The sequence below is a fragment of the Lissotriton vulgaris genome, chromosome 11, assembly GCF_964263255.1.
Source record: "Lissotriton vulgaris chromosome 11, aLisVul1.2, whole genome shotgun sequence".
NCBI lineage: Eukaryota > Metazoa > Chordata > Amphibia > Caudata > Salamandridae > Lissotriton > Lissotriton vulgaris.
Window position 1 is genome coordinate 300766894 of NC_141699.1, and position 19031 is coordinate 300785924.

The window sequence follows — 19031 nt, forward strand, 5'->3', positions numbered from 1 at the left end:
CAAATCCTTTTACCTTACAAGGGGGAACCGTTAGTGGGACCATGAAGGCTTATCTTGGTTACACCGTAGGCAGATAGTAGTGGGATGATGGCACTTCCAACAACCAAAGCTCAAACTCAGTGTACCTCCTTGTATAGATTACATAAGCTGTTTGAGATAGCTGAACGTACACCAGTACATACATAGTCACAAACTGATAGAGAACACCGACTTTGAAAGCCAAGAAAAAGGGTGCTCATTTTAAAGGGAGACACGAGCATGTTTCAAAAACTAAAATAAAATGCTAAATGCAATGTGTTAATGAAAGGTATTACAAAGCAGCCACATAAAGTGGGAATAAGTAGTGTTTAAATTATATGAACCCCAGGATAAACGATTCTGTTGAATGAAGTCACTCACAAGACCTTTAAAGAAAGCAAAAGACATCTGGAGAAATTGAAGGGTACAAACCCCTTTTGAGATTAAATAATCGATCCTGCTAAAGTACTAACTGTATGAAAAACCTTTCTTCACAATTCTACTCATGTGTAATGTTAGGGAGGCCCTTGCTTCTAAAAATGACAAGATGTTGCATGTTTCAAACAACGGCTACCATTTATGGTCAAATGAGACAAGGACATGCAGTAGAATCTACAGTTCCATAGGCCTGGGACTAAAAAGGAGACTATATCCATTTCAGCTGTGGTCATGCAGATTATTTTATATGTGTCTATATTGTAGAGCATGCAGCCAACACCGACCCAGAGTGGATATAGGATCTACCATGCATGCCTTTAAAATGCAACCATTACAACCTAAGTGTCTTTACCAAGCGTCTTGGTAACGAAAGTTTTTACCACACATATGCCTTTACCACAAAAATGTAAGTATTTCACAGATAAGTATAAACCCTATATGCATAAATATATATGTGTATGTATGTATACATATATATATCCACAGTTTCTGTTTCTCCGTCGAGGCTGCCCACTGCTAGCGCCTGCCCCAAACAGCACAGACATGGACCTCAGTTCCAGTGCGATTCATTATTTGTTAATTTGCGTGCTAGTCGCCATAATGTTTCTATATATATATATATATATATATATATATATATATATATATATATATATATATATATATATATATATATATATATATATATATATATATATATATTCACACTCCTCGGTTGCTCCAAAGAGTTGCGGTCGGCCCCGTGGGAAGTGGCGTGAGCGCCGGCAGAGCACGCCGGTAAATTCAATGCCAAAACCTCGTCACCAATGGTATCACGCTCTCAGACACTCAAAAACGCCAGAAATCAGCAAGGTCCAAGGGTGTTTATTGACCCCTTACGACATGTTTCGGCTTACAAGAAGCCTTGTTCACGTATATCTTCTGGCACAATTATTACATGATAAGATTAAGAACATCCAAGACAGCCTGCTTTCTAGCATATGGCCGGAGGGTGTCTGCCTATATAGTTTCTATGTACGTTTTTCCCTGAATTCCATAGGGTCTCTTTCCAAATTTGATTCTCTCTCTCAGGACTATTCTTTAATAGCTATTCAAAGCCTCAATATGGGTTCTCTGACGGACCCTTGCCTCCAATTATACTGGCACTGGGTGCATGAGTGATTAACCCTTTAGCCAATATACAGCTGAATGAATTACTGTCATCAGCAGTTGTACCCCGGGCCTGGACACAGGATAAGATCCTGCCTCTGTTGAAAAAAAGCACAATCAGACCTAGCTGAACTATCCAATTACAGACCCATTTCTTTGCTCCAAGTTCGATCAAAAGTTTTGGAAAAACATGTCAACTTTCATCTCTCCCAATACTTGGAAACTAACAATTTATTACAGCCCAGTCAGTCTGGCTTCCACCCATGTTACAGTACTGAGACTGTGCTATCGGAGGTGGTAGATTATAATAGGACTATTTTAGACTCTGGGGTGGAAGGCACTGCTGATAATGTTAGATGTTTCCACGGCATTCCATACCGTTCCCCTATGCAGCTCTATTGGCCTGCCTCAAAGACATTGAAATTGGGGGTACAGCCTTAGAATGGCTGACATCATTCCTTGACGTGGGCAAGAGGTCTGGATCCCCACCTTCTCATTGGAATCGCGTGGTTGGAGTTCTGCAAGGCTTGGCTCTGAGCCCTACTTTATTTAACATCTACCTTACTCCTCTTGTGCTATTTGCAGAGGCTTTGGGAGCAAAAGTATTTTTATATGCTGATGACACCCAGCTACTGTTTTCATGGGACTGTAAGACTTACTTGATGAAAATTAGAACCTGCCTGGCAGCAGTCTTCTAGTAGCTAACTTTTCATCAGCTCAAATGCAATGCAGAAAAAACAGAGCTTATATTTTTTGGAACTAAGTCCAATGAACCATGGCAATCGTTTTGGCCAGTGGATATTCCCTTTCCAGGGCACCAAGCGAACTCAGTGAAGAATTTAGATCTCGAAATCGAGGAGAGCCTTATATTATTATCCCAGGTGAACATAGTAGTAGGGGCCTGCTTTGGTCTACTATGTATCTTAAGAACGTTTCTTCATTGTTTGTCCTTCTCAGCCAGGACACAGGTGATACAGGCGTTGGTGTCATCTAGGCTGGATTATGGCAATGCTTGTATCTGGGCCTGCCTGACTCCCTCATTAACAAACTGCAGGAGGTCCAAATTACAGCAGCACACCCTCTCCCCGGTTTGCCTCTGAGAGCACGAGTGTCTCCACATCTAAAGGCACTACATTGGCTCCCTATAAAAAGAGAATCTTATTTAAGACTCTTGTCCTGGTTTATAAAGCCCTCAATCGGACAGGCGCACGCATTAGTGTTTATGCTCCCTCCAGATGCTTTCGGTCAGCCAAAGCCTTCTTAGCCAAAAGGCCTAAGATTAGGCGTATTAGGACTGGTAGAAGATCCCTCTCCTTCTTAGGTGCTTCAGCTTGGAACAACCTTCCCTCTACGATTCCAAGCATTACAGATACGTGTCAATGCAGGAAAAGATCAAAGAATTGGTTGTTTAACCAAGCCTGAATTGATTAGCCTTAGTGCCAGGACACTCCTTGGAGTAACAGTGCGCTTCACAAATGCCCGTTCCTCCTTGCAGATAGGCTTCCCAGTTCTGACAAGGTGCTTCAGAACTTAATTGATAAAAGTAACTTCATGGTGACTTGTTGGTAGGCTGTTTCTCATTATCAACTTCAGTATACACATGTGCATGTCATTCGCTGCACGCCCTCTTCCTTGACCTGTGTGCGCCTTCATCTGTACCCTTCTATTTGACAGCAGGGACTATTGGTGCTTGTTTTGTGACTAAATGTAGAAGGATTGATACACGGAAAGTTCTTATCGTTTCAGATGAACAGTCACCGCAGAGATAAGTTAATACTTCTGACACATCAGGCAATTTAGGACTGGTAATAAAGTTTCGCAAAAACTCTTGGCCAAATTTAGAATCACAGCAAGCGGAACCCTCTGGAACACTGGTAGTCTTAGTACAAAAGGCAGGCCTCTTGATGCCTACCAGATCTTTTCTGCAGCTCTCTAAGAAACAACCACACTATGTTCCTCGGGGACATTTTTTGTTGCTGTTCGCTGATATGGGAACAGCTGATTTAATTCTTAAACCAGTTTTGGATTGAAGAGGATTGAAGGTGTATGTGCAACATACAACAAGGTGATGAATGCTTAAATTAATCTGTCGCTGGCGATTGTGCAGGCCACATTTCAGACCATCTTTTTCAGTGGCAGCTGCTCCAATTTGGGGGTGCTGAGGCAACAGGGAACGTGAGGAGTGTGGGTGTGACAAGAAAATAATTTTAAAAAACAACCACTTACCTGCCTCTGCGCCCGGCATCTTGGTGCTCCTCTTCCGTCACAGGTCATGCTGCACAAGCTCTCCGGGGCCAATCGCTATGCTGCTCTCATGTTGGTAATACCAGCATGAGAGTAGCTCCGTGATTGGCTTGATTGGGCAGACTTGATGCACGCTCAGGCTTAAACCCGGCTGTGGAACACAGCTGAGTTGGAGAAAAGTGAGTGCGCATGTCTTTTTGTCCAGCCTAAGATGCCTGGCCAAGCTGACATGCACACTTACAAGTGTCCGACACTCCTCTCTAGTCCCTACTGTAAAGCTCGGCAGGGTAGCCCGCCCACACTAACCTCGGCTATCAGTAAGAAAAATAAAATCATAATTAAATGGTTTTATTCGAATTTAATTTTTCAGTGGGGCGATGCTCCTCTGCCATAAAGGGGGAGCCACCCCTGATCTTTTTTCACCAACTCAGCCACACTTGACAAAGAACTCTCATATGCAAATCAGTTATTGGTCCTGCTCTAATACGAACAGTCCTGTCTGAACTGCCAGTCGGGGTCCCATCCAGACCGGAACACAAGCAACCCCAGAAGGATTTTGACCAACCAGATTTTATCAGTGAGGTGCAGCGTGAATCAAGTGGGACAAAGCGCACAGGACTTAAGCTTGAGCATACCTATCAAACTGCAACATAAAAGAAGGTGATGGAAGGAATGACAGAACTAATCTCAATCACTGGTGATAGCCTGGGGCTGCATTTGTCGCCCACTTTGCCACTCTAGACAAAGTCCTGCCATATTTAAATCAGCCTTGGTCTTCCTCCAAAGAGGAACAGTCTCGTCCGGACAGCCAGATCTCCTCCAGACAGGAACACAAGAAGCCTACTAAAGGATTGAACTTACTTGATTTCCTGCCAGAGATTACATAATTTGGCCAAAAACAAAACAAAATGATGGACTGCAAATTTCCAGTGTCTGAGGTTAATTCATACAACCCACCCATCATTTTATTATTTTCCCCAATGTGGATGATATCCCCAGACATGGGTCCAGTGCTCAGTGTGCCACAGGATTAAGTGGCACGACAGATAAGGCCAAATAGGCCGCAACTGGTCTGGAGTAGCTTGTGTTCCTGCTCATAGGTGATGTGGCCTGACAATTTGGTCTAAATCGTTCCAATTGGAGCAGGACCAAGGCTGATTTGCCAATGGCTAGTTCTGATCTTAGGCGGCATGGTGGTAAACAAAAATGTTGGATGAAATTTCCGCCCAGAGTCTTAGAACAGTTGTGGAGTTTAATTGACCCAATCCGTTAATCATTTTTTATTTTACTGGATACACAAGTACAGGAGACTTGAAGTGATACCCACGCTACCCTTTGACGTCCCTTATCTGTCTGCAATGTCATGATGGAAGGAATTTGTGAATTGGCTTTGAAGACTAAGATACTCTATTTTCATTCAGTGAGTGCAACAGCTCCCGGCAAGGAACCCAGCTACTTGCTGGAAACATGTCCTTCAATTGCAACTCTTTAGCAGTCCATCAATCCAAGACCGAGGGGGGACACAGAATGCCTGCCCTCCGGTGCATCAGGTTATTCACATATTAAACAAGACATGTGAATTTAAGATGAAGATGAGGCAGAGAAGTTAAGTTCTTAGCATGGTGAAGCACAAATAAACTTGTGCAGCTCCAAGGCCAAACATGAAACAAGGTTGAGCCTGCTTCAGGAAGTGGATTGCAAGCAGACGTGTTGGGTTTTCTCGTTATAGGACAGCACCAGAAAGCAACAGCACCCTTGAAGTGTCTGGACAGAAATAGATGGCACACAGGTACAAGGGAAAAGCACAAGCAATGGGGCACAGCAGCCCATCAAGTTTCTTCAGCCCATCCTCAGGTCTTCAAGCGTTTGCGGTAGTGTTGCCCCCATGGAAGAGGAATGGAGGGTGGGGAGTATATGTCTTTCCTTTTTTCTGATGTTGCTTCTTCCCCTCATTGGTACCACTCTTCTGCTGCCTGTGCTGTACCACTTGTGACCAAGGCTGATCTGCATATGACTGGTTCCTGACTGAGGTTGCATGCTGGGCAAATGAATTATGAACATGATTGGGCCCAGAATAATTACCAGTGGCTGAGAATAATTCAAGCAATTAACCCATCCCTTTTTTGTTTTGCTCAGTACTTCTTCTGTGTGGTATGGAAGCTTGTACAGCTGATCCAAATTTTTTAAGTTGTCAAACCACACAATCTATCAGAATTGTTGTGTGGTCCATTCCCACTAAGTTAGCTGACATCGGGAAAGGATGACCCCTTGATTTCAGATGTAAAACAGGGCTCTGTGAGTGCAGTTTCAGCATGGGTAAAAGGTGTCAATAGCGGGAAGATTTCTTTTAGCATCAACACATTTATGTGCAGGCACATATCTGATCTTCACACTAGACATTGTTGGAAAGTTCTCAACTAAACAAACAAGTTACTTACCTTCAGTAACGCTCTTCTGATGGATACTCTTTCATAATGTAGATTTCTCACCTTAAAATATTCTTGAAGTGCCAGACTGGATCAGGAGATCTTTTATAACTGTGTGTCTGTGCGCCACTAAGTGGCGTCATGTGGCTCCATGGTAGCTCCATACTGCCCTGGAATTGACAAGAGAGGAGTCGGATATTAGCGCCACTCCCTGCATGTTGATATTCTTTTCCTTTTCTGTGCCCAAAGGCCTAAACCTTGACAACTGTTGGTAAGAGTGGGCTCAGTACTAATGTGAGGTTTTTTTGGATGTTGAAGAGACCACTCCACAGAAAAGAGGGGCGGTTAGATAGATTAATCATCTGGAAATAACTTCATCAAAGGTACAGAACTTGTTCTTCTGACGGATAGTTCTATCCACAGATTTCTCACCTATGAATATATACCAAAGCAATACCTCTACCTCCATGAGGAGGGTTTTCAGGATGGACTCAGACCAAAATGTCTTGCTGTACCAAGCGGACAAAGTGTCCTTCCCACTGGACCTGGGTGTCAAGGCAGTAGCACGCTTTGAATGTATGCATTGATGCCCACGTCGCAGCATGGCAGATATAAAAGATAGGCAGTCATTGCCCCAATGCAGAGGTTGTGGGCTTAGCCCAGGTGGAAATGGCCTTCAGACCTCCTGGGGATTGCTTCTTAGCCAGTGTGTAGCAGATCTTAATGGAAAGGACTAACCATCTCAACAAGGTGATCCACTGCACAGCCTTCCCTTTTTATTGCTCCAGAGGACCTCACAAAAAGCTGATCATCAACTCGATGATCCTTGGTACAATCTATGTAGAAGCTTAAAGTCCTTTTGAGGTCCAAATGAATGGATCTTCTCTTTCGATCAAAGAAAGGAAGCACAAATGCAGGTAGAATGATGGACTGAAAATGCCTATAGTTCACTCACTTGACTTGGGCCTAGCCTGTCTTGATCTATTTCAGAACCTTTGGCAGAACCAGAAGTAGCCAGAATGGTACAGTAGTCCCTTTATTCTAATCTAGTCTGTATGTGTCCCCAACGAGTGTTCTTGCTTAAACATTTACATGTAAAATTGTTGAAACTGAGCATTTCCAATTGTGGCAAAAAGATATACTACATTTCCTCACATGGGCGGAAGAGGATCCGCCAGACAGTGCCTTCTCAGTTAGTCCACTCAGGCGTGCAGAGATCCGGCTAGATTCTTGGCGACCAGAATGATGCCCTGAAACTGCAGCCGCCTCTCATGGCACAACGCCTCCTGTCACAGTGCCCAAGACCGCACTCTCTGTCCTACCACAGTGGTAGTGTTGTTTGTGGGAACCTGCCTTCATGTGATTGGTAGCAGAGAAGTCACAAGAAAAACACAAGAATCACTAGGGACCTTTGGTATTTCATGTAGTAAACAAACAGTAATCCCTGAGGAGGCAATAAATATCTATACAAATCATAATTTAATAACAAGTTAAGTACAATTAAGCAAAATGACGTCGCTGCAGATGCACATGACAAATATGCTCAGTACTCTCTTATATGCAATATCATCAGTTCTCACTTTTCTCAGGCTTTATCAATCCCTGAGTCCCGATGATGATCCTAAATCCCCAATAGGATCTAAATAGTTTTTACTGTTTTGTGAACCCTATGAACAACTTTTGTACTTTACTTACAGGGCCGTGCTGTTCTTGTTCATATGATACACACCTGGGCACCTTTTATTACACATGTGTATCATGTACTAGCAGCCCGTCCAGACCTTGTCCGGGAGTAATCAGGCTTCCCCGACCCCCGCCTGCCCCGACATTGGCCATCAGCCCGGGCCCCCGTCCGCCCCGTCCCCCGGCTGCCCCGACCCCCGCCTGCCCTGACATTGTCCTCCGGAGGCTTACCTCACACAATTATGCCAGAAGCCCAGTGTTGCAGTGGTGGTCAGCAGCAGAGCCATAGGCACTGGGGAGCTTTCTGGGTAAGTGGGGCTCTGGCGCTCTGTTTGCAGGGAGGCAAGGATGATCAGAGGTTGCAGGGATAAGAGTAGGAGTTCACAGAGTATGGAGAGGCCTGCGGGAGTCGGGAGCTTGAGCACAATTGTGCCAGAGGGTCCCCCGCCTGTCCCGACCCCCGCCTGTCCTGACATTGTCCCCCGGAGCCTTTTTGTTGTAACTCCCCATCCCCCGCGTGCCCCGACCCCCGCCTGCCCCGACATTGACCCCTGGAGCCTTACCTCAGCCGCCGCTACTTCGAGGGGACTACTTTTTTTAAACGTACCTTTTTTAAATATAACGTATTTTTAAAATTTATATAGCCTTTGTCCATCTGCACACCCTGAGGATTCCAACGATGTATCGGGTGTGTGGATTGGCGCTGTGGTTCCAGAGTTTACCCGCCTCAAAGCCTCAAAGTTCTTCCTTTATAATAGTAGTATAGATAAGAGAGTACTGAGCACGTTTGTCATGGGCACCCACTGAGTCATCATTGTGCTTCATTGAACTTAATTTGCTGTAATTAAATTACAATTTTTTTTATAGAGGTTTATCTTCTTAGGGACCACTGCATTTGTTTATCACATGATTAGTGGCAAGAAGGCCTGCAGGGCCAGATAAATGACCCCACCGTAGGTTGGTCTGGAGGAGGCCACTGTAGACCAGAGTCTTCTGATCTCCACCTACCGCAAGTTGACTGCCCCCGGCAAACCAGCAGTGATGCATCTGTCATGTATCCTCCCACAGGACACACTACAGATGGTCAGCCACCAGTGCAGATCTTGAGCTGAAAGATTTGAATATCGTCAGAAAAGCAGCCCTAATGCTGAGCCTCCTGGGACTTCAAGATCCACTGTAGGGCTCAAATGTGCCACCGGGCATAGTTGAAAAAAAGAGGATGCATAAGGCTAACAATCCAGGAAGTCTCAGGGCCACCCTCACCTGAATCCAGGAGCAAGTCATAAAAATCTGGATCATAGCGCAAATGTCTTGGACTTGTTGCTGCAGTGGGAAAGACCTGAACATCACCGTATTCAGAATTTGCCCCAATGAATGCAAGCCTATGGGAGGGGGATCAGGTGGGACGTTGTTGGGTTTGACCTAAAATGAGCTGATGACCAAGGTCTGTCATTGTCCGGAGTTGGTTTGAGTCTAACTGTGTTAATCCCGCCTTCAGCAGACAGTTGCTGAGGCACAGGAACACAGAAGGGCAGGGACTACAACCATCAATTTCATGGACACTAGAGAGGAGCTGGTGAGGCCGGAGGTGGAGCATGGCAAACTAAAAATGCTCCAGACCTACCTTGAACAGCAGGTAACACCTGTGGGACTGCAGGACAAGTATATAAAAATAGACGGCCTGCAGCAGGTTACCAGGGTCCAGAGCAGATATTACGTGCAGTTAAGTGAGCATTTATGATCTATCATTACAAAAGAAGGTGCTGAGGGGATGTTGGTTCATGATAGACCAAGTGCCACCATCCTTTTTAAGGACGGGAAAATAGCAAGACTTCTCAGAGTTGGTACAATCACCATGGCCCCTTTGGAGAGCAACAGGTGGACCCTCTTGTAGCAGGATGGGTAGATGCTCTTCTGAAATCCGTTCTGATGTGGGAGGGATATTGGGCAGAGAGGGGGAAAAATGGTAGGGCATAATGTTTTTGAATAATTACACCTGTCAGATGTGATGGATCACCAACCTGAAATCTATGCATGCGGCCCGAAGGGGCTGGGCTGTCTGTTGCATAACTGGTTGAGACAGCCATCTCCGGCTAAACACCAGTCCTCTGAAGTAGCCGCTAAAGTTCTGAAACTGGTGTTGAAACCGTTTGACAGGGGCCAACAGCACCAGTGAATGCTCTACTGTTGCCCTACAGTCTTTAAAAAAATAAAGGATGATGGGAGGAATTTTTATGTTAAATCTAACCACGGGCAATCGTACGGGGTAGCATTCCCACCCATTATTCTTTTACCCACCATTCCACCTCCGTTGGGACCTTGCTACAACAGGAACAGTACAGCCCAAATGGTTGGCTAGGTTCTCCGTAAACCGGAACACAAACATCCTAAGACAGGTTTTGTCCTATTTGGGGTTTACCAGTCTGGTGCAGCTTGGTTCCAGTGGCCCAGTGAGCACAAGACCCACATCTGGGCATGCCCTTTCCACCTAGGGCGGTACATCAAACACACAAAAGGTATTGGAAGGAATGTTTGCAATAAATCTAACCACTGGCATTCACCCGGGGTAGCATTCCAATCCATACTAGTCTTTAAGGTGTTCCAAAGGAGAGTCGGACATCTAACCAATGAGGCACGACTCATCAAAGGGCATGCCCATCAGCAAAACCTGCACATTGCAAGAGACCCCAGAGGACCTCACCCATGTATGTTGACAAAGGACGATATTGGTACCGGTTGCTAAGCCAAGGAAATCTGTGGCAAGCCTGTCCAGATAACGTATTTGGCAACGTATTGCCCATCATGCACCATCTGGGTCGGAGAGACCCTAAGATCTTTCAGGCAGGGGGCAACATCTCACTGGCCATGATGTGATGTGATGGGGTTTTTATAAAGCGCAGGTTGCACTCCAAGGAGCATCTTTGCGCTATAGAACAGATTTAAGGACCCTGGTAGTTATGGAGAAAAAGGGGTATCTAGACTAGGTTTTTACATTGCTGTTCGGAGAGAGTGAAGATCCATGTTTTGAGAGCTTTTCTGAAAATTGTTCCTGTGGGGATTTGACGGAGATGAGAGGGAAGAAGGTTTCAGGCCTTGGAGCCTAGTACCGCCAGGGATTTTCCTCCTTTCGTCTTAAGTCTAAATTTGGGAATTGTGAGAAGATTAGCCCCTTGGGACCTGAGGCATTGTGCGGGGCTGTAGTGCTTGAACATTTTCATTATTTAGTTGGGTCCATTTCCATTGAAAGCCCTGAAAGTGATCAGTAGAATTTTGAAGAGCACCCTTTTGTAGATGGGCAGCCAGTGTAGGATGTTCATTGCTGCTGTTGCCGAGGTTCTCTTTTTCCATCCTAACACTAGTCTGGCTGCAGCATGTTGTACAATTTGTAATTTGTGGCAGACTTCTCTGTTTGTCCCTGCATAAAGACTATTACAATAGTCGATGCGGGAGGTAATGAGGGCTACAGCGACCGTTTTCCTTGCGGAGATGGGAATGAGGTCGAAAAATTTCCTGAGCCCTTTAATAATTCCGAAGCAGGGCCCTGCTACGGCAGTGGCTTGTTGTTTGAAGCTCAGGGAGGGGTCAAATCTGATCCCTAGGTTACGGACTGAGGAGGCAGCACTTGGGGGGGGCAATGGCGTCCTCAGGCCACCAGGATGTGGGGTTGAAGGTATTTCCTTTGCCGAAGGGTAAAATTTCAGTTTTCCCAGTATTGCACTTGAGATGATTTAGGTTCATCCATTTAAACGTGGCGGTAAGGGAGTTTTGGAGCTTTGTTTAGGCTTCACGGGTGTCATTCTCCAGGACCAGAATGAGCTGCGTGTCGTCAGCGTATGCAATGGTATCTATGCCAAAAGATGAGATGAGGGTGATAAGTAGAGCCATATATATATTGAAAAGTGTGGGGCTCAGGCAGGATCCTTGGGGGACTCCAGAGCCTACTAACTTTTCTTCTGACCTGTACTGTCCTAGGACCACCACTTGTCTCCTATTAGCAAGGAAGCTTTTTATCCAGCTCAGTGCAGTTCCGGCAATTCCTGCCGTGGCTAGACGGTCCAACAGAATGGTATGGGACACCGTGTCAAAGGCCGCGGACAGGTCTAGCAGGACCAGGACTGCTTTCTTTCCCTGATCTAGTGCTGCATGGAGGGTTTCAGAGGAGAAGATTAGAGCTGATTCTGTTGAATGCTGAGCTCTGAAGCCAGCTTGGTTGGGGTGCCAGATGTTATTGGCTTCCAAGAATGCAGTGAGTTGTTTATTGACAGCTTTCTCGGTAAGTTTGCAAAAAGCTGGAAGTAGGGAAATGGGGCGAGGATTTGTGAGGGTAGAAGGGTCCGGTAGTGGTTTTTTTTTTTGCAAGGGTTTGACTGCTGCGAGTTTCCATTCTTCGGGGACCAGACCGTGGTTCAGTGAGGAATTTATGATGCTGTTAATGAGTGGGTTGGCAATCTCCATTAGTGAGTGGAGCACCAACGGGGGACAGGGGTCGAAGGGGGATCCAGATTTAATTTTGAGGATTTCTATTTGAGATTCTTCTTGGCTTACAGATTGAAAAGAGGTCAGGGTATGAGTTATTAGGCTATAATTGATTGCCTTGCTCTCCTCATGGTTATGAGGTTGCGGGAAGTCTTTGATCAGCGTTAAGATTTTACCCTCAAAGAAGTCTGCAATGGTGTTGAAGAGGGTCTGTGAGGGGGGATGTCTTTCTGCATGGTTTTAGGATTGGTGAATGTATTTACAATGTTGAAAATTTCTTTTTGCTTGTTATTGCTTTTATTAATGGCTTCCGTATAGTATTCTCTTTTGGCTGTTTTGATCAAGCCGTGATATTGAAGACGGGCGATTTTATACATGTCTTGGTCAGTGTCTGTGTAGTTAAGTCGTCACTTTCGTTCGAGCGCCCTAACCTTCCTTTGTTCCTCTTTTAGGGTGGGAGAGAACCACGGGGCAGTGGGTCTTTGTTTTCTCCTGGTCCTCAGACAGGGAGGGATAGACTCCTGGCCCTTTATGAGCGTGTTGATTCATTCCCTAATGGCCTGGCTATCTTTATCAGGAGCTCCTGACGTAGTTGGTCTGGAGTTTTCTGCTCTTGTTAGGAAGTCTGATTGCCCAATCAGATCTTTCCAGCAGGGTACTACCATGGCAGGCCCTGAGAAAACATTAGCTTTTTTGGTCCGAGAGTGGAATATTACTGGGAATTCGAACGGGATATAGCTATGGTCTGTCCAGGTTAATATTTGTGGAGTGTCTACCTTGAGTCCTTCGATATTGGAACAGATACAGTCAAGTATATGTCCCGCTGTGAGGAATTCACGTCCCCGACCCAACCCAAGATGGCCGCGGGATTGGTCCCGGCCGGAAGTCAGGTCGGCATTCCAGCCGTAACCACGGAAGGCGCTGTATCCGCTTTGCGGACACAAAAGACGGCGTCCACAGCAACCCAGGGTGCTGAGCTGGAGTGGGAGACGGACGGATCCGGAGAGACCGACGAGAGCACTTGGAGGCGGAGAGTACAGGGAGGCGACATCGGCGAGAGCGAGGACAGCCCGGAGGACAGCCCTGAGAACAACCAGAGCCCGAGGAACCAACCCGAAGACCTCACAAGAACCCCAGATAAGGCGAGCGAGACCGGCCCCCTGAAGGAACCAGAGGAGGCGGGATCTCACGATACCACGGTCACCTGGGACCGTGGCAACAGGCAAGTGACGGGGGAGACTGGGGGCTGGTTCAAAGGGTGGTGGAAGGGCCGCCTGAGCACAGCACTGCGTCACTAACACTTGAAATCCCTCACTTAGGCACTACACCGTTAGGGACCTGTGTGTGTGTTTTTGCACTAATCCCCCCCCCATTACCTGACAGAAAGGCAGAGGCCTGACGCCTGTTTTCTTTTGTTTCTTTTTTATGCTCCCTAACCCCATCTGGATTTCTGGAGGCCGGTCGACGTCTTCTACACCCGAAGAAGGGATCACGAGTCCATACCTGGGACAGAGCGCCTTGTTTCCTTAGAGACTTCCTTCTTTTTGTTGATTCTTTAGCTGTACTCAGTGACTGTGTAACTGACCAGTAAAACTTACCTTGTTTCATGAGCCATCCAGATCACTCAAAGCCAAAACGTACCAATAAAGCTGGTAAACCATATCCACAGACTCGCTCCTACCTTCGTGTGCCTAGTAGCCGGGGCGGAAGTCCTGACACCCGCCTTGTGTGTGGCAGAGGTGGTAAGAATTTTTAGGCCAAGTACATTCATAGTGTCAGTGAAGCAGATGGTGGCCTGGTCTGAGTGAGCATCTAGATGTATGTTGGTGTCTCCCAGGATGGTAAAATTGACTAATTTGAGGGCTAGGTTGCCTATGGCTTCACCGATGCTGTTCGTGAAGTCAGTGTGTGTACCAGGTGGTCGGTAAATCAAAGCCCCTGAGAAAGTGAAGGAGTCATGTATTTTTAGCACAAAGCCAACATATTCTGCCCCTTTAAGGCCTGGTATGTTGAAAGTTTGGCAGTCCAGGGTGTCACGGTAGGCAATAGCAATACCTCCACCTCTCTGAATAGGTCTGTCCTCTCTGGAGATTAGGTATCCTGGGGGGAGGGAGTTAGTTATATCGGGGTTACTATTGGGTGTCAACCACGTTTCCGTCATAAAAAGGCAATCTAGCTTTTTTTCTATTATTAGATCGAAGATATGTGCGGCGTGCTTTCCCATGGACCTGACGTTAGTCAGTCCGCACTGTAGGTTCCTTACCTGTATAGGTGGCCGATTTCTTATTTGATTGTTGGGGCCAAAGCTGTGTCTGCAGAGTCTACAGCTCCAAGATCCTATCCAGGTCTTCATGTCCAGTGGTTGGGTGCAGGACGATGGGTCTGGTTTTAATTTTAGTAGAGCTTCTCTTTTATAGCTACATTTTTGACCAGGGAGGGTGGCACTAGGCATGGGCGAGGCGCGGCACACGAGCTGCGCGCGTCCGCTGCGCGTTTGAGGGGGGCATATTGTTAAGTGAGGGGGGAGGAGGCGTGGCCTACGTCCGTGGGCGTGGCCTGTGCTCGGGCGGAGAATGGCAGCAAGAACTCCGACCTGCGGCAGCCCTTAGATAGGCAGCGCGGGGAGTTCTAATCAGGTGAGGTGGGGGGGCGTGCTCAGGGGCAGAGTGCAACAGTGCAAAATACAATTACATTTTTAAAAGCAGTTTTGATAAAATTGTTAAAATATATGAACAAGCTCCCGGCTATCTCGCCTCAGGAGTGGTAAATCTCTAAAGCGGGCTTGTAGTCAGCTCGCTTTTAAGTGGTTTCGCGGAGGGGGCGTGGCCTACGTCCGTGGGCGTGGCCTGTGCTCGGGCGGAGAATGGCGGCAAGAACTCCGACCCGCGGCAGCCCTTACATCGGCAGCGCGGGGAGTTCTAATCAGGTGAGGTGGGGAGGCCTGCTCAGGGGCAGAGTGCAACAGTGCAAAATACAATTAAATTTTTAAAAGCAGTTTTGATAAGATTGTTAAAATATCTGAACAAGCTCCCGGCTATCTCGCCTCAGGAGTGGTAAATCTCTAATGTGGGCTTGTAGTCAGCTCGCTTTTGCGGAGAGGGGCGTGGCCTGTGCTCGGGCAGAGAATGGCGGCAAGAACTCCGACCCGCGGCAGCCCTTAGATCGGCAGCGCGGGGAGTTCTAATCAGGTGAGGTGGGGGGGCGTGCTCAGGGGCAGAGTGCAACAGTGCAAAATACAATTAAATTTTTAAAAGCAGTTTTGATAAAATTGTTAAAATATCTGAACAAGCTCCTGGCTATCTCGCCTCAGGAGTGGTAAATCTCCGCAGGGTATGATGTATCATCTCAAGAGAGTCTGCGTTCATAGACCATAAGGCCAGATTTGCTGAAGAAAACATTGGCTTGTGAAAGGCGTCAATCCCTTTTAAACTCCCAATCCAAAGGAGTAATGAGAAATGAATAAGTGTTAGCTTTACTGGTCGAGGCCTGCACAATAAGGCTCTTCGGAGTGGGGTACTTGGTGAGAAAATCCAGGTCACCAGGCATATTTATATGACGTGTGGCTGTCTGCCTGTTCACAGGTGGACAAGAACAAGTAGCTAGCCATCAGAGTATCTGGGAGGGCATCATTAAACAGAACCAAGGGGTTAGAAGTTGTTAGTCTGGGCTACAGAACTTCTGATAAAACATTTGTTTCAGTCTTAATGGAGCTGTACCTCCAACACTTTGCATGTCCTTTAAACAACCACTGTGAATGAGGCACTGCCCTCGGTTGGTAGCCCGTGGGGCAAGTCAAGCTCTGTCTCAGGAGAGGTGTAATGCCCACTAGCAGCATCAGTGTAATGAGAGCGGAGCAAGCCATCCCCCTTACCATCATTATCATCTTGGGGTGCACCTTCCTCTGGCATATGGTCAGAACCAAAAAGATAATGGAGACTCCAGTGATACATGCGACACAGTAGAGACACACGTTTAGAGCAAGGCTGCATGACATACTGTTGTGCTTTTGTAATTTTATAGTGTCACATTAATTGAGTTTAAACTGAAGTCTGCTTGGGGTCTGTCATGCGTTGCCACTGGACCATCCTCTGTTGCTGGGGGACCCTAAATCTTTTAGTAAGGGCCTCAGGGTGGCAAGAACTGGTCTGGATTGTGGAGCGGTGTGAAAGTATGTAGTCAGGAGTCAGTACAGACTCTGTAATGGATCATAAGGCATAAGACTGTGCTGGAGAAGGAACCACAGGCAGGAACCCCTCGCCCCTGAATGCAGGCCTCTGCACTTCCTTGGAGCCAAATGGCACATTAACTGAGTCGCAATCCCACTGAATATTTGCAATATGGCCTTTTTGAAGGCCTTGATATGTTGCAGGGTTGCCAATGGTCCAGGCCACATAGGTGCATCCGGATCAGTGAAGGAAACGGCTCAGTGACAGACCTTAACAAAGTGCAACTCACATGTTCACGTCTTTGCACCTTCTCCTAGGGTTCGGCGAGGTGGGGTGAGGAATAGTCCTGCATTGCCTTTTTATGCTTGTGTTTGGACTTAGATGTATCAGAAGACTTTGAGGGGTGTGGAATGCACGCAGTAATGACCCAGTGACTGGGACCATGTCCAGGCGCATAACTTAGAACTGGAGAAGGACCTATGGGAATGCCAAGACTACTTCTTGTGTTCAGTGACATACAGCTTCATCTCCCAGTTTTGAATCTTTAAAAGTTGCATGAGGGCGCACTCATCACAGAACTTAAATTGTGTCCCAAGACCTGGCACTAATGACACCTTTTTGCGGATCCGGGACAGACATTTGCTTCATGCAGTAGCAGCAAAGATTGAATTCTGTTATTTTTAGTGAGAATATGATTCCCTAACACACTATGAAAGTTTGCAAGTCTTCGGAAGAAGAGCTCAGGAGCCACACTGGAGTGGGCAAAAAGATAAGAACTGATGTCAGCGTTCAGGAGTGGCGCTTAAATTTGGCCCTACTATGTCACTTCAGAGGTGGTAAAGAGACAATGTCCAGCTGCACAATGCCATAGAGCAGCACACAGGATCATTGCCACAAAAAAAAACACATTCTATCTCTAGTATGGCACCTGGGGAATATTCTAAAATGAAGGTTCTGCGGCTCAATTATCTAATAAAAGGAGTGCATTTGGATAACATCTGTAAATTGTAATTGTCTCCTACTCTGATGAGTAAGTGTTAAAAGCAAGTTGCAGATACGCAACCCAACAAATGGTCAGCAGAGTGCCAACATTGTCTCATGATGGAAACCACAGACGGATGGATAAGGACGTGCTTTGACTGCTGTTCTCACACCTGTTCTCAGTGATTTGTCAGGCACAAAGTGCAGGAGGCGCATGTGGAGTTTGGTGTCAGCTACCACTACAATGAAGGGTGCATGTAGTCTCAGAAGCCTCTGGAAATACAAAGCTGTCAGTCTAGTTGAGCATTACGTTAATGATTGAAGTAGCCCACTCTGGGAAAAGGAAGACCTTCAACATGCTCAAAACCAAAATTGCTCTATGAATGGAAATCTACATGAATGAACCAGAGAGGATTTTAGGTAGTTTACTAAGAACCTTAGCATAAAGAGGTTCTATAGTGCCACTTAAGTCGATCACTAATGCATCCACATAAAGTAATATATCTCTCTCTTCCACAGGAAATTTGTCAGGGACAAGCACGAAAAGAGAAAACTGGTAGGTGCCAGGTGTTAGCTTGAAACTAATAAAGTTAGAATAAATAGTGACAGAAGTGAACCATTGATTCTGGGATTTTATATTATGGGCTATTCAATTACCAACATTTCCTTTTTAAATGACGCCATCTGGTGGTGCCTAAAAAGTATCCCAGGATGCTTGTTTCCTTCCAGGGAGGACCTGGCTTGGCAGTTCAGGCTGGACTGTTCCCATGAGGAACAGGGTCACGCCTGATTTGCATATGGCTGGGTCCAAACTCGGGTGACGTAGTGAGCAAAAGAACAATAGATTTAACCCATATCTCTTGACTGGGGGCCAATTTTTGATTCATTCAGCATTCCGTCCATCATTTGTCGCCGGCGCCTAAAATTTAACTTAAGGGCAGGACCTGTTGCAAGGTATTGTGGGTGCTATCTGCCTAGGAAATTAAAGGGACAGCAACACAATCTCTTATGCAACATGTACTTGTGTGTTTTAATGCTTTAATATTTTATTTTTCGTTTCTCGAAAACAAATATGATTTTAAAAAGTTTTCTGGGATTTAGGTGGCATATCACATTGCCGACTTTCTACATAGTTGCAAATATAGACCAAAATGTTCACAAGTTCCAAATAAGGCCATTATCAGGTAATTATACAGAATGAAAAGACACTGATACGGAACAACTTTCAGTCTAGGTTGTAAATCTAGATAAGAGAGACTTGGACATCAGGCATTAGCAGATTGCATACCCAGAACACCATGGATGGGATCCAGAGACTAAATGGGCTTGGTGTCTAGCTCTCCTGTCCTTTCAACTCTCTGGAATGACTAAACATTGTTCGCATGAGAAGCCAAGGATTGAATACACATCAAGACAAAACACCCAATTATCAAAAAAGAAGGTACACACA

The 19031-nt window shown here is 46.1% G+C and overlaps 1 protein-coding gene across 2 annotated transcripts in view; it reads right to left on the bottom strand.

The window, feature by feature from the left end:
• FBXO21 (F-box protein 21) overlaps window positions 1-19031 on the bottom strand; it is a 230963-nt gene that overhangs the window by 67826 nt on the left and 144106 nt on the right. The window lies entirely within an intron of this gene.